Source organism: Schistocerca nitens, chromosome 4 (genome assembly GCF_023898315.1).
Source record: "Schistocerca nitens isolate TAMUIC-IGC-003100 chromosome 4, iqSchNite1.1, whole genome shotgun sequence".
NCBI lineage: Eukaryota > Metazoa > Arthropoda > Insecta > Orthoptera > Acrididae > Schistocerca > Schistocerca nitens.
The window spans coordinates 527,562,374-527,578,689 of NC_064617.1; the positions used below are offsets into that span (position 1 = coordinate 527,562,374).

Here is a 16,316-nt window from a genome sequence, read left to right on the forward strand (position 1 = left end):
TGTTGACTGTAATACTCTCTTTAAAATTCTTAAGGTGGCAGGGGTAGAATACAGGAAGCGAAAGGCTATTTACAATTTGTACAGAAACCAGATGGCAGTTATAAGAGTCGAGGGGCAGGAAAGGGAAGCAGTGGTTTGGAAGGGAGTGAGACGGGATTGTAGCCTATCCCCTATCTGTATATTGAGCAAGCAGTAAAGGAAACAAAAGAAAAATTCGGAGTAGGAATTACTATCCATGGAGAAGAAATAAAAACTTTGAGGTTCGACGATGACATTGCAATTCTGTCAGAGACAGCAAAGGACCTGGAAGAGCAGCTGAACGGAATGTACAGTGTCTTGAAAGGAGGATATAGGATGAACATCAACAGAAACAAAACGAGGATAATGGAATGTAGTCGAATTAAATCGGGTGATGCTGCGGGATTTAGATTAGGAAATGAGAGGCTTAAAGTAGTAAATGAGTTTTGCTATTTGGAGGGCAAAATAACTGATGATGGTCGAAGTAGAGAGGATATAAAATGTAGACTAGCAATGGCAATGAAAGCGTCTCTGAAGAAGAGAAATTTGTTAATATCGAGTGTAGATTTAAGTGTCAGGACGTCGTTTCTGAAAGTATTTGTATGCAGTGTAGCCACGTGTGGAAGTGAAACGTGGACGATAAATAGTTTGGACAAGAAGAGAATAGAAGCTTTCGAAATGTGGTGCTACAGAAGAATGCTGAAGATTAGATGGGTAGATCACATAACTAATGAGGAGGTATTGAATAGAATTGGAGAGAAGAGAAATTTGTGGCACAACTTGACTAGGAGAAGGGATCGGTTGGTGGGGCATATTTTGAGGCATCAAGGGATCACCAATTTAGTATTGGAGGGCAGCGTCTAGGGTAAAAATCGTAGGTGGAGGCCAAGAGATGAATACACTAAGCTGATTCAGAAGGATGTAGATTGCAGTAGATGCTGGGAGATGAAGAAGCTTGCACAGAATAGAGTAGCATGGAGAGCTGCATCAAACCAGTCTCAGGACTGAAGACCACAACAACAACATTACTTACACTGAAAATAAACCGAAATAATGCTCAGTATATTGGGTTTTTTAATATTTTCATAAAGTGCATGAAAAGGAAACGCAAAGAAAAATATGAAATTGCAAACAAATTTCCAAGAAAGCTTCATTTACTATGCTTTCTTGTAAATTTACTTGCACAGTCCTCGTGAACGCTTTAGGTGCAATCCAGTCTTGGAAATTTATTTGCAATCCCAAAATTTCCTTTGCCTTTCCTCTTCATTTTTTTGTGGTAAGGTCCTATGGGACCAAATTACTGAGATCATCGGTCCCTAGTCTTACACACTACTTAATCTGACTTAAACTAACATACGCTAAGGACAACACACAGAGGGAGGCCTCGAACTTCCGACGGGGAGAGCCGCGCGAACCGTGGCAAGGCGCCCATAGACCGCACGGCTACCCAGCGCCATGCCTTTTATGAAAGCATACTAACGCCACTCCACTATCCTCGGATTGCCGTTCAGTGCTCTGTCCGCTGCGCCACCTGCTGGCTGGAAACTACGCTAACCTAAGTGGCTAATGCCTTGCCCTATCCTCTCTAAAAATGCTATTTTTTTACGTTTGGCCATCTGTATCTCTCACTTCTGTCGCCTTCATTTCTGGCCAAGCCCTGCATATACCATAAATTTGGACGAGATCGGTGACGACGAGTAGTCGCGGGTGTCTTGTCAAGTGATCTGAACGGCTTCAACAACAAACAGGAAATATGTTTAACGTTTGTTTATTATTTTTAGCCTACAGCACAATATAAAACTCACGTATCTGCTCAGATTCATTGTGTCCGCCATCAGTGTTGCCACCTCGCTATTACTCAGAAACGAATATACGCGGCCGTCAAGCCACCAGCTGTTACTGCAGTTACTCTGCTAGTGACAGCGAAAATTTACTGAAAATATGCCCCACTTCAGCTCAGAAACTGCTTTTACTAAAAAAGTGGTCCGCGAAGTCTTTCTTTATTGTGTCACCCCATTCAGAATAAAAAAAGAAGGTGTATTTTAAATCAAATTCTCGGGTGGGAGGAAAGGAACGGGGTCCATTGAACTTCATGGTCCAACTGAGGAGATACCTGAATGAGAAGTAGCAGCTCCAACGTTCGCAAAACCGAGAACGGCAGCGAGAGCGGTGTGCTGACAACATGCCCTTTCATACAGCATCCGTATGACGCCAGATGGCAGAGGACGACACCGTGGGCGATCGGCAGTGCAGAGTCCTCTGCGTCTGATGGCGGTGTTACAGCAGAACGAAACAGAATCTGGAGGCCCCCACAGATTGACGGTTTGTTCACATGTAAATAATATTTCTAACATAAATCGTGTAACAGGAACTAGTACAGACATTTTTATATGTGGTATCTTAATGTGTACTCACCTCAATCTGTTGGTCGTTTTTTATTTGCATCGAACGGTCTTGCCACAAACACGTCACAAACTCTACGACCTGATGTTTTCTGCATGGCCGTAAGTGCTCCTCTAAGTCGACTACACTTGTCAACATAGACTAGCCATTTTGCGCCCACGTCTCCACACTTCAACACCTGACTTGCTGCCCAAGGGAAAATTAGCATTAATGGTTTGCTCTTGCCACATGCTCTTGGAGGTACCATCCAACCTAGAAACATATGATTTGTAATGGCTATAATTATTTGTCCGTAAATGAGGTAAATACTGATGTAACGTTGTTCAGTACACCGTCCTCAGTCACTAATGGAAATATCTGCTCTTATGCCGCCTGTATTGACTGGGTTACATGGGAATAGGAGGGCTAGAAGCAGACAGAAACTAAAATCATTACAAAAAAGAAAAATAAAGCAGAATAGTATCACATGCATACCAAATTATTGCATTTCATTATTACATTACATAGGGGGACTCCAATTTTGCTAAGGCTGAGAATTTCAAAAGAAATCAATGCATTTTTACTGTTTTAATTAGTTAACAGAGGAGAAAGTGTAAACATGGGTACAGGTGTAATTATGGGTATTCCTCTCCAAGGAAATATGGCAATTAATGCATTTTAGAGGATAGGACTGTAAACAAAGCCGCTTCTTGATAGAAGGTAGCAGTGAGCAGGTGGAACCTTTACGTATTTCAAGTAGTGTGACTGCAACGTCAGTTATTGTTTGAATAGGTGTTCGTTCTGTATTGCAAAGGTTTGACAGCTGTGTCAACTCATTTTCTTTTCTTGTCCTAATGCTAAGTTTAAAATAGTTTCCAGTGATACGCAGAAATCAGAATCCTTCGCTACTCTTAGAAGCATGTCTTTAGTCACTCATGCCTTCTAGGTTGCATGTGACAGTGGTCACATTGGTTAGGCCGGGTTGGCGGAAATGTGGCCTCCATCTAAAGGAGGGAGGGGAGCATAATTACACCGTCTTCTAGTCAAGTTTACTTTAGTACCCAAAAAGCTGAGGTAGCAATAAATGGGTTCAAAGTAAGTGGGTTATACCCTACGAACCGCTATATCTTCACCGAAGCTGGATTTGTGCCTACTGAGTTGGTTGCAAGAGAAACTTACTCCACAGTAGAAAATTAAGTTTCCAAATAACTGGCTCCTGCCTTTGCTTTCCTGGACTGTCGACACCATCTGCCTCTCCTTCAATTTTTCCTGAAAGACGAGCACTTCACGTTTTAGCTATGCCAGTTGATGAGGCTATTGGATCACTACAATGTTCCCCACAGACATCAAACATAGTTTTCCATTTCCTGCCCCCAACATAAAGAAGAGACGACTCGGGGACGCAAATCAGCAAGAGCCTGCCTCATCACTGGAGTGCCATGCAAGGGTCAGTTAAGTCGCTTGAAAAAAGTGCTGTTAAGAAAAGACCGTTCAATTTTTCTGAGGCTGGAGGCCAGTCAGTGATCAGCTGTGAGAAGACAAGAGGCCTACAGATTTGATGTTCATTCAAAATAATCTGTAGACTAGTCTACCGTTGGTACTGTTTTGTCCAGTTTGTCAAAACATTTAAAAAGATTGAAGTTTCTCATAATGTTAACATGGCATGAGTAATAAATGCACACTGGAATATGACATAAAACCAAAAAAGTTTTCAAAGAACTAAAATGACAGTCTTACCTTTGCAAGCTGGTCAGTAAAAACAGTTTTGAACTTGACCTTGGCTATAAAAAATTTATTTACATTTAAATAGTTATTTTATACTTTTTTTATTAGGGCCTCTATTTGCCCTCCGTTTTTATAGTGCTGTTTCGTGAAGTTTTCGGCTATTTCGTTGTAGAATAGAAATAATTGATATTTTTCACCGTTTTGCCACCTATCATTTAGTAAACTTCTTATAATAGTTAACAAAGGCCGAAAACCTATAAAATCTCCAAAATAAATTACCTTCACGTCAAAAACAAAAGATGGCGTCTATATTTCCATCTTTTTTTCTCTACAAATCAAAACATTGTCTTTTAGGTGAAACAAGCTAGCTGTATTGATGTAATTATCTCTTACATCGACTGCGAAGCCTCAACCGCTTTAGAATACTTTTTTAAAGAAATTGTCAAAAAGTAATCTGAGTAGTGCTGTCGTATCATGCTCGGTGTAATTAGTTCATAGGGGCTGTCCCCCTAGTCTATCACGTCTCTGAGAGTGAGAGGTGGTTCTGAGCTTGATTAAATGTCAATAATGTTAGGGATCGTTTCGAAAAACGAAAGAAATTGCGGAAACCTGACTCAAAGGATGGAAGCTGATAACGTAAACATAAATATAAAGACTAGTATGAAAAAACATAGATAATTTCAAATAATTTTATGATGTACTCGTGTCTGTTATGTTCCATTCGAACTAGCATTTGTTATGGTGAACCAAGAGCCTTCGGTCTGAAGCAGTCGATTAGGTGTAAATAGAACAAATGAAAAAATCTCCTTTCATAAAAAGGAGAGAAAGAAAACGTATAGCTAGTGGCACTGTTACAACGCATTACATGATACATGACGGCCGCCGATAGCAGAAACGAATTTTTTTCTCCATAAGGGAAAACTGTGTCCGATAGAAAAACTAGAAGCAGCACACACCAGCCAAACTACAGTGACACATTTGGAAAAACTAATGATTTTGTCTTACATGTATGCATATATTTAGGCGCTAAATAACACTCATCTCGTGGATTTCACTGTTCTGAGCCCGCAAACTAAAACTAGTCATTCCTGAATGTCATGTTCGAAGCCTAGACATACCGATGAAAACAGCCATAGGAATCTTTCATCTAATTCGACACATATCGTCCTTTCTAGATCTAAACAAGAAAACAATATGTAAGCCTGCTGACGAAAGAAAGATTCTTTTGGGCCACAAATGGCAAAAAATTCAGATATTAGATTTAAATATGGCCGAAAAGATAACTTAAACAAAACATGCTTGTGACAAGTATTTACGAAACAAATTTATCCTTCGCTTGCAGAAAATTTATAGTAGGTGAACTCACAATATCAGACTTCTCTCTGAAACTTTCCTTCTCTCGCCCCAGTCTTTCATTCTCTCAAACAACGCACAGGAACCTGGAACGAAGTGTCTGCAAGTTGCGCTGGCGAAACGAAGTCGTCCCCAGCAAGAAGTCACGGCACGTACTTCCGCATAGCACAGGTGTCTCAATATAGGTGCACGTAACACTTAGGTCCAAGGCTTCCGGACACTAATTGCTTCATGGAAAAAAGAAAAAGAAATACCCACCTAGCGCGTCACCGACAATGTACCACAATGTGTGTGTTTTTCACACTGTTTTCTTGAAGTGTGGTTGGAGGCAACTGTTTTACCGTGCCATTAACATTTTCTTTCAGGAACGGTTTGGGCACTGATATCTGATTTAGTGCCTTAAGTAAAAGCGGTATTAGTTAGTAATCATCTGACCCTACACCTCACTGAAATAATAGGACGTGATCAAAGGATTCAGTTGAAGAAAATTACGTCACCGAACAAAACATTAGTTATAGCTTCAAACGAACACCCTCGTTGCTTTGTGTATCTTTTATACCTTGCGTAGGTGTCCGCCCCCGGTAGCTGAATGGTAGCCGGCACGGTAGCTCAGCGTGTTCGGTCAGAGGGTTAGCAGCCCTCTGTAATAAAAAAAACTGAGTTAATTGATCAACGTTGAACTTAAACGGATGTCTTACGACGTCCGTCCCGAGCAGATACAACGAACGAAAGCGAACAAAATGAGATTAAAAAAAAAAAAAGGTCAGCGTGACGGAGTGTCAATCCTCTGGGCCCGGGTTCGATTCCGAGTTGGGTCGGGGAATTTTCTCCGCCCAGGGACTAGGTGTTGTGCTGTCTTCATGATCATCCTTTCATCCTCATCGACTGCAGGTCGCCGAAGTGGCATCAGAGTGAGAGACCGGCACCCGGCGAACGGCCTGCCCGACGGGGGGTCCTAGCCATACGATAAAATAACAAATAAGAAAATAAAATCCTTGTGTATGCGATACTACAGCCTTCTGTTTATGTGCACATCGCTTTCTCGTGAAGTTTGTCACCTCAGTCTAGAAGCGTACGGAATATCACACCAACCTTGTGATTGGATTGAAGAATTCCTAGCAAACAGAATACAGGATGTGTTTCTGAACAGCAAGTGATCTTGAGACGTGAGACTGACTTTGTGTTTGCTCTAGGGGAGTATTCTAGAACTATTACTTTTCACAATATGTAGAAACGAACTGGTAGATAACATCGGAAGTTCCATGGCCGTTTTTCATGGATGACGCTCTTTTATACAAATAGTCGTGACAATAGAAAATTGTAGCGAAATGCAGGAAGACCTGCAGAGGATCTACGTCTGTTGCAGGGAGTAGCCATTGACCCTCAGCACTAACAGATGTAATGTATTCCAAATACGTAGACAGGATCACCCGCTATTGTACGATTACACAATTGCAGGACGATTACTGGAAGCAATTACTTCAGTAAAGTACCTATCAGTACGCGTACGGAGCGATCTGAAATAGAGCGACCACATAAAATTAATCGCGAGTAAGGCAGATGACAGACTAACATTCACTGGAATAATTCCCTGGAAATGTCGTCCATCAACAAAGTAAGTAGCTTACAAAACACTCGTTCCACCAATACGTAAGTACTGCTCGTCAGTATGTGATCCGTATCACATAGGACTGTAAGAGGAAATTGAAAAGATTCAAAGAAGAGCTGCACGTTTCGTTACTGGTTCATTTAGTAAGCACAAAAGTGTCACAGAGATGATCAACTAACTCCAGTGGCAGACGCTGCGAGGTGGCTTGCATAATATAAATGTCGATATAGATAGAAAGAAGTCATTAATAAGTGGCTTGATCTGGCTGTACCACACTTGAAAGAAGTTGTGAACTTTCTTCTTCGCCGGGGTGAGGCCATTACGTAGGGAGAGGGCGGTATTATACGACAGTATCCCGGTGTCTTCCAGGAGTACAAATTTTTTTTGTCCAGTGTGCTATAAACACGCATTAAAGCAGTACTTATCCGAATTACTACAATTATTTTACTACACGTGCTAAGCATAGACACAGAAATAAATCATCCCAGGAAGGAGAACCGATATTACAACGTTTCAAGTCCAGAGTGTTCGTTTTTTCTGGGTCGTCAGTCTTCTGACTGGTCTGACGTAGCCCGCCACGAATTCTTTTCCCGTGCCATTAGCACTTGTGTTTTGCCTCGTCAGTTATTCTCTGCATGTATAGCAACCAGCTGGATGTATTAGCTTTAACTATCAGATAATGTATGATATCTGTAAAATCCATCACACACAACGAAAATATCACATTTATTTTAATAACGTGTGTGTAACAAGATGGCATTATTTCAGAGCTATGATAAACTGTGGACTAAAATCACGGGAAGTGTTCTAACCACCTGAAGACGTTCGAGTATGTTGAAGCTAGACGTTGCCTGTGGTGCTAGTGTAGGCACGATATCTGAGCAGTCCCTTACACACAGCTGTATGCTGACCGTGGCAGCACATAGTGAGTGAACCGACTTTGAAAGTGGGGTGTTAGCCGGTTCCAACCACGTGTGTCATAGCATATCGGCGATTTCTAAAGAATCTGTGTTCCTGAGGACAACAGTGTATAGGCTGGACCTGCAATACCGTAGAGACAACGCTTCCACACGCTTAAACGCCCGCACAGGACGACCGGAAAGTGTTTGACGACCAGACGTTTCGTTACTTCCACATTGTCATACGAGGCGATCGATGATCTGATGTGACTCAAGTCTGCCGCCGACTTGAATGGGCGGCGTCAGGAACCCATTTCTGACTGTACGGAGACGAATGCGCACGTAAGCTGCTTTAGCCGACGACCGACTCGTGACCCACTCACTCTAAGGTTGTGAAGTGCATCATAAATGATCTTGGATGGCGCAGAAACTCACATGAACGACAAATTCTTACCGCTACTACGTCCAGCGTCGACATCAACGTTGACTTATGACGAGGACAGCTACAACGAATTTCAACAACGCAAAACAACTCTCCTTAACTAACAAACAAAATATGGACAGGTATAGGTAATAACGGAGATATAGCCTACGGGCACAGTAGATATTCTAGTAAGCGTTAATTGCATTCCATTCATTTATTCTCCTACAGCCCCGAAATGGTTCAAATGGCTCTAAGCACTATGGGACTTAACATCTGAGGTCATCTGTCCGATAGACTTAGAACTACTTAACCCTAACTAATCTAAGGACATCACACACATCCATGCTACAGCCCCGAGAATAGATTTAGAAACACCCTTCGTAAAGGAATTGAGGAGACTGCAAATAGGCTTCCATATTATTTGCGATCGGGGATTTCTTCTGTATCACATATTGGAACAGTATTGTAGAAATTAACGTGACTCTGCAACACAGATTGCTCCACTCGTTGCTGGTATGGAACGAGAAGTACAAAAAGAATCCAAACATATTATAAAAATGTATGTACGTACGCATGTATATTCGTCATCTCCTCCTAAACCAGTGGACCTATTTCAGACAAACTTAGTAGACATATCACTTATTATCTGGAAATCTTCTATTAGGATGGGGATATTAAGGTGGAGGGGAACGGGGAGGAAAAAATGGCAGAGGGAGGAGCAGGAGGAGATGAATAGAGTGAGTGGGAGGAGGAGATGGATAGAAAGACGGGGAAGGACATGGACTGATAAAACTGGAATAAATATATACGCAGGCATCGCTCGATACTTAGCTAGTAAATTAATTAAAGAGAATTACCTGTACCAGTGCTCCTCCATCCTGTTTGTTGAAATTTATCCATCTCTGTACAGACATGATAATTACAGAAACGTTTAAAGTGATAAGAATCTTGTAAATCAAAGAGTTCCGCTCACGTTGTATGTTTAACAACGAGTCGGCACAACGAAAAGGAAAAACATGACACCTTTCTTAGGGTCGAATCCTCGCATATACACTCCTGGAAATTGAAATAAGAACACCGTGAACTCATTGTCCCAGGAAGGGGAAACTTTATTGACACATTCCTGGGGTCAGATACATCACATGATCACACTGACAGAACCACAGGCACATAGACACAGGCAACAGAGCATGCACAATGTCGGCACTAGTACAGTGTATATCCACCTTTCGCAGCAATGCAGGCTGCTAATCTCCCATGGAGACGATCGTAGAGATGCCGGATGTAGTCCTGTGGAACGGCTTGCCATGCCATTTCCACCTGGCGCCTCAGTTGGACCAGCGTTCGTGCTGGACGTGCAGACCGCGTGAAACGACGCTTCATCCAGTCCCAAACATGCTCAATGGGGGACAGATCTGGAGATCTTGCTGGCCAGGGTAGTTGACTTACACCTTCTAGAGCACGTTGGGTGGCACGGGATACATGCGGACGTGCATTGTCCTGTTGGAACAGCAAGTTCCCTTGCCGGTCTAGGAATGGTAGAACGATGGGTTCGATGACGGTTTGGATGTACCGTGCACTATTCAGTGTCCCCTCGACGATCACCAGTGGTGTACGGCCAGTGTAGGAGATCGCTCCCCACACCATGATGCCGGGTGTTGGCCCTGTGTGCCTCGGTCGTATGCAGTCCTGATTGTGGCGCTCACCTGCACGGCGCCAAACACGCATACGACCATCATTGGCACCAAGGCAGAAGCGACTCTCATCGCTGAAGACGACACGTCTCCATTCGTCCCTCCATTCACGCCTGTCGCGACACCACTGGAGGCGGGCTGCACGATGTTGGGGCGTGAGCGGAAGACGGCCTAACGGTGTGCAGGACCGTAGCCCAGCTTCATCGAGACGGTTGCGAATGGTCCTCGCCGATACCCCAGGAGCAACAGTGTCCCTAATTTGCTGGGAAGCGGCGGTGCGGTCCCCTACGGCACTGCGTAGGATCCTACGGTCTTGGCGTGCATCCGTGCGTCGCTGCGGTCCGGTCCCAGGTCGACGGGCACGTGCACCTTCCGCCGACCACTGGCGACAACATCGATGTACTGTGGAGACCTCACGCCCCACGTGTTGAGCAATTCGGCGGTACGTCCACCCGGCCTCCCGCATGCCCACTATACGCCCTCGCTCAAAGTCCGTCAACTGCACATACGGTTCACGTCCACGCTGTCGCGGCATGCTAGCAGTGTTAAAGACTGCGATGGAGCTCCGTATGCCACGGCAAACTGGCTGACACTGACGGCGGCGGTGCACAAATGCTGCGCAGCTAGCGCCATTCAACGGCCAACACCGCGGTTCCTGGTGTGTCCGCTGTGCCGTGCGTGTGATCATTGCTTGTACAGCCCTCTCGCAGTGTCCGGAGCAAGTATGGTGGGTCTGACACACCGGTGTCAATGTGTTCTTTTTTCCATTTCCAGGAGTGTATTCGTAGAAATTACCAAATCAGGAAAGTGTATTAACATGTAAGTATAAAATTTCTGTCACCAAAACAACTTTTAAAAATGCAAGAACTTTACTGAGTATGCGGTGTTAAGCAGGACGCCTTCGACAAAATATCCTACGTTGTTCAGGGGTATTCCGTGAATATTTTGATGCAATGGACGCACAGTCTCTAGTGCTCGTCACATGATGTATTCGGTTCATTACGCCAAATACTTTTGTTTCAGACTGCAGTATTTCATCGCCACAAAACTTAGGGAACCGGTGTTTCGCAGGCGCCTTCGTACAGGTACGAAAGTACCAAGATGTGGCTGCCGTCGATGGGGAAACAGCTCGGCAGGACGCCGTTGCGTCGCTCTTACGTTGCATTCAGTGATTCCATAGATGAATCCACAGACAAGATGCAGGTCGGCCAACCTATCCATAGCACTGCTGTGTTTCATTGTTAACGTACAACTATAGTTCAATTCTTTTATCTTGGCGGCTCGCGCATGCCCGCCCAGACGCGGGAGATTGCTGCGTTGCCAGTTACACACGACGCACGCGCCAATAGAAGCAGCGCCATAGTATAGCATAGTTCGCAAGCTTTCGTTTAGGGGGGAGCGCGCAGTTCAGGAAGTAAAGCCACCACGGCCGCATTAACCCTTTCGCTGCTACGAAGATGTGCTCCCTGCATTCCGCGCTGTGCGCGATTTTGTCACTGCACTGCTCGCCTGTGCAGACACATCGTGTTCCGACTGCTTTGACACTCTTATCATTCGATTCCACAAAAATTATTTGGCCCAAAAATTAGATTTTTACACATCTTCTTGACTGATACCTTCCCCCCATAAATGACTTAATTTTGTTTCGATGTTCAACGCAGTTATTACGCAGCATTAAATATAGTAAACCATTGCACGAAATTTTGAAGAGTTTGCAGAGGCAAAAATCCATAGAGTATACTTTCCGTATGGTCGATTTTAGTTGCCACAATGTTGGTAATGAAATGTGGACAAGATACCTAAATTTCATATAAAATCTACTGTATAACAATATCTCATTTAAGTACCACATAGGTGTCGTATGTAATATTGAGAAATATTCCGTCTTTCGCGACTTAACAAAAGTTTTATTTACACTGAGCACGTTTGGCTTTATTTTAAAGCACTTCAATCAATCAAAAGGAAGTAGACAAAATACATTAAACAAAACTGTGGACTTACAAAAACATTAGGACTTGAATATACCGTCTATCAGTGAAGTGCTCTGAGCTATGTCAAATATAATTTTTGTGTGTGGCACGCACAAACATCATTTATTTGCTAAACACTGAACAGACAACACAAACGTTGAATATTGTGTTACCGCAGCACAAAACTACGAATGGTGACTTGGCAATGGAGGAGACAAAATACTGTCCACTGAAGATGCTTCAAAAGAGAAAAACGCGTCTGGTCTAAATAAGTCGCTTATTACAGTTGCAGAAGAGGAATATATTTCAGTACCATTGGTAAAACTGCGACTGTGGAACAAAAACAAGAAAGAGAACATGAGTACCATTGTGTATGTGCCATGCCTTTCATTGACTGAAGTGCTTTAAAATAAAGCCAAACACGTCCAGTGTAAATAAAACTTTTATTACAGTCGCGAAAGACGGAATATTTCTCAATATTACATACGACACCTATGTGGTACTTAAATGAGAATTGTTATACAGTAAATTTTATATGAAATTTAGATATCTTGTCCACATTTCATTCTCAACATTGTGGCAACTAAAATCGACCATACGGAAAGTATACGCTATGGACTTCTACCTCTGCAAACTCTTCAAAATTTCGTGCAAAGGTTTACTACATTAAATGCTGCATAATAACTGCGTTGAACATTGAAACAAAATTAAGTCATTTATGGGGGGAAGGTATCAGTCAAGAAGACCTGTAAAAATCAAATTTTTGGGCCAAACAGTTTTTGTGAAATCGAATGATAAGTGTGTCAAAGCAGTGGGAACACTATGTGTCTGCACAGACGAGCAGTGCAGTGATGACAAAATCGCCCACAGCGCGGAATGCGGGGAGCACGTGACTGCAGCAGCGAAAGGGTTAATGAAGAGGCAAAGCACTAGAAATTTCAAAAAATTGCATTCAAACGAATATAATTCGTGAAGTAAGGCACTTCGATATTGTTTTTAAATAATGAAAATTTAAGCTCCATACAAGGTTTGAACTCATAACCTTTCACATAGAAGCCAAACACCTTCACCGTTACGCTATCGCGGCTCGTCAATCTAAGCAGTGCCATGAGGACTCTAACACATCACGCAAAATACTGACAAACACTGTTGGTATAACTATGACTTACTCACGCTTCGTCGAAGTACAATAGGAAATAAACAATTACCGCTGTTCTTTATTGCGAAAAAGCAGTATAAAAGAAAGTCTGCTATCAAGACATTGCTTTTGTTCTATTACTTTATTTGTGACTGAACGTTTCTAAAACTAAAGACACTCGTCCATGCTCTGCACTGCAGTCGAGATCTGGCAACGTCGTTCTGTTCATTGGCTGACTGTGTTTTGTGACGCCAGATGCGCAGGACGAACCTAAACTCGGCCGCCAACATAAATGACGCGCACTTCAACACCGTCGGAAAAACAAACGCTAGGCGGCACCGAGTAGTACTGTATGCAAGCTTGAGAGCGAAGAGTAATGTAGGAATTTCTGTTGACGACAGCAAGATCGTAAGTGATCGGAACATGTTTTCTCCTAAACAAGACATACAACGCATATCGTCGACATCTGCACACTTGTGGAGATATGTTCAAAGCAATAGAGATACTAAAGCAATTGTATATTAGAAATCAAACAGAATGCAGTTGTGCTCTATAGAGGCACCAAAGATCACCGGAAAAATTCCCTGAACAACCCCCGAAATTTTGTCGATGGAGGACAGGTACCCCCTATAGACCTTACCGTCTCAGGGCTCCACATCAGATTTCAACTGTTACGTCTTTGTTTTGACGTTAGCTAAGAATTTTTGTGTATATTTCTATCCCCTGATCCTACAAACGAGAGCAGGGCGAATTGTTGTAGAACTTGGACCTTTTCAAATGATCATAGGTTCAAGAAACTAGACGACTATGGTCACCGTTCTCTGTTCACCCTCCCCGCCCCCCCCCCCCTCTCTCTCCCCAAGGACGGAATCTGTGAACGTCAAATTTGAGTGCGTCTAGAGTAAATCTCTTTATGTTCAAGTGTGAAAACGTTTCCTAAATGTTTGCGTGACGTGTATCTGAGGCAGGACGTGGTTGACAGCCCAGTATTTACCTAGTGGGGTGTGGGAAACCGCCTAAAACCCAGGCTGGCTGGCATACCGGCCATCGTCGTTAACCCGTGAGGCGGATTCGACACTCATTAAGGATCTTTTCATCTCACGTTGGGTCAGGGTGGGCTGTTTCAGGCTTGGTCCATTGTACATCTGGGTTCTTTTCTGACAAATGCCATAAAACCGGATAGTGTGGCATAGGGAGGTCTCAGATGGTAAAATTTGGGATTTTTTCTTATACTGTTCATTCTCTGCCCAGAATGGTAAAGTAGGCTATCTGTTATTAAGCCCGTTGTATACCTTGGCCCTTTTCGGCCAAATACCAGCTAAGTGAGCATGGGGCAGTGGACTTCCAGTTGGGAATACTGGGAAGTTCCCGCTTTTGCCTTACCGCCCAGGGAAACTTCCCAAAAACCTTTACTTGAAGGGAATTTTCTCATTTACTACTCCAGAATTCTAACACGAAAATGCGAACTAAAATATTGTGATTGTGCTAAATTGCTGTGCTGTATATAAGAACAGATTACAATCTCCTTACTATACGAGTAACAGTGAACTTTCGGTTCTATATGTTCTGATCCTTTCCGTCTTATAATAGGTTGAGTCGACAATAATGAAAGTAACACCGATTGCTGGAACCTTTAGGGCAAGCGCTACGTGAACGGGAAATCAGTAAATTCCTTCTCTGTTGAGGCAGTCTCAGCCGTAGCGGCCGTGGCGACCACAGTACTCCTTAATAACACACAGTTTGAGAGAAACGCTTCAAATTTTGTCGATTAATGTATGTTTTGCACAACTTCTGCCCTCCCCGCTTACCTGAGAACCTGTTCTGCTGCGGTTTCCGTGGAAACGGCACCGTTCTTCTGGTTTTAGAGATGTCTGGAGAGCAAGAATCAGCCGTTGTCAGGTGCTCGGGAACGAGACTTTCAGAGCAACAGTCGCCACTCACTGAGAGAAAGGGAAGCGACGTCTACAGCTTTTACTCTAATGACTTCAAAAAGCCTGTGGTCTAGGGAGAGCAGAAGCGAGGGACGGACTTCCTGCCGCTTTCTATTACGTGGAAAGAAAATGGTTTAAAAAATTCTCGAACATGTCTACTAGATAAATTTGATGCCATTACCAGACTAGTTCTTCATGAGATGGTATCTTGCAGTTGGTATGACTCGTCCAACGTTCGCTCACTAATTACTACACTGAAGGGCAAAAGAAACTGGTATGGGCATGCGTATTCAAATACAGAGATACATAAACTGGCAGAATACGGCGCTGCGGTCGGTAACACCTGTTTAAGGCAGCAAGTGTTTGACGGACTTGTAGATCGCTTACTGCTGCTACAATGGGAGGTTATCAAGATTTAATTAGTTAGAACGTGGTGTTGTAGTCGGCGCACGAGCGATGGGACACAGCATCTCCGAAGTAGCGATGAAGTGGGGATTTTCCCGTACGATCAATTCACGAATGTGCAGTGAACGTCAAGAATCCGGTAAAACATCAAATCTCTGATATCGGTGCGGCGGATAAAAGATCCTGCAAGAGCGGGACCTACGACGACAGAAAAGAATCGTTCACGGGAGAAGTGCAACCCTTCCGCAAACTGCTGCAGATTTCAATGCTAAGCAATGAATAAGTGTCAGCTTGCGAACCATTCAATGAAACATCATCGGTGTGGGCTGTCGGAGCTAAAGGCCCACTCGTGTTCCATTAATTACTGCACGACACAAAGCCTTACGCCTCGCCTGGGCCCGTCAACAACGACATTGGACTGTTGATGACTGGAAACATGTTGCCAGATCGGGCGAGTCTCGTCTCGTCTCGTGCACCGCGCGGACCCTGCATGTTAGCAGGGAACTGTTCAAGCTCGTGGAGGCTCCGCAGTGGTGTGGGGTGTGTGCAGTTCGAGTAATGTGGGACCCCTGACACGTCTAGATGTGACTCTGACGGGTGACACGTATGTAAGAATCCTATATGATCAACTGCACCCATTCATGTCCATTGCGCATTCCGACGATCTTCGGCAATTGCAGCAGTACAGTGCGACACCCAACACGTCCAGAATTGCTGCAGAGTGGCTCCAGGAACACACTTCTGAGTTTAAACACTTCCGCCGGCTAC

General features: G+C 43.6%; 1 protein-coding gene across 1 annotated transcript in view; it reads left to right on the plus strand.

The window, feature by feature from the left end:
• Positions 1-16,316, plus strand: part of LOC126251711 (protein yellow-like) — a 119,411-nt gene that overhangs the window by 30,473 nt on the left and 72,622 nt on the right. The window lies entirely within an intron of this gene.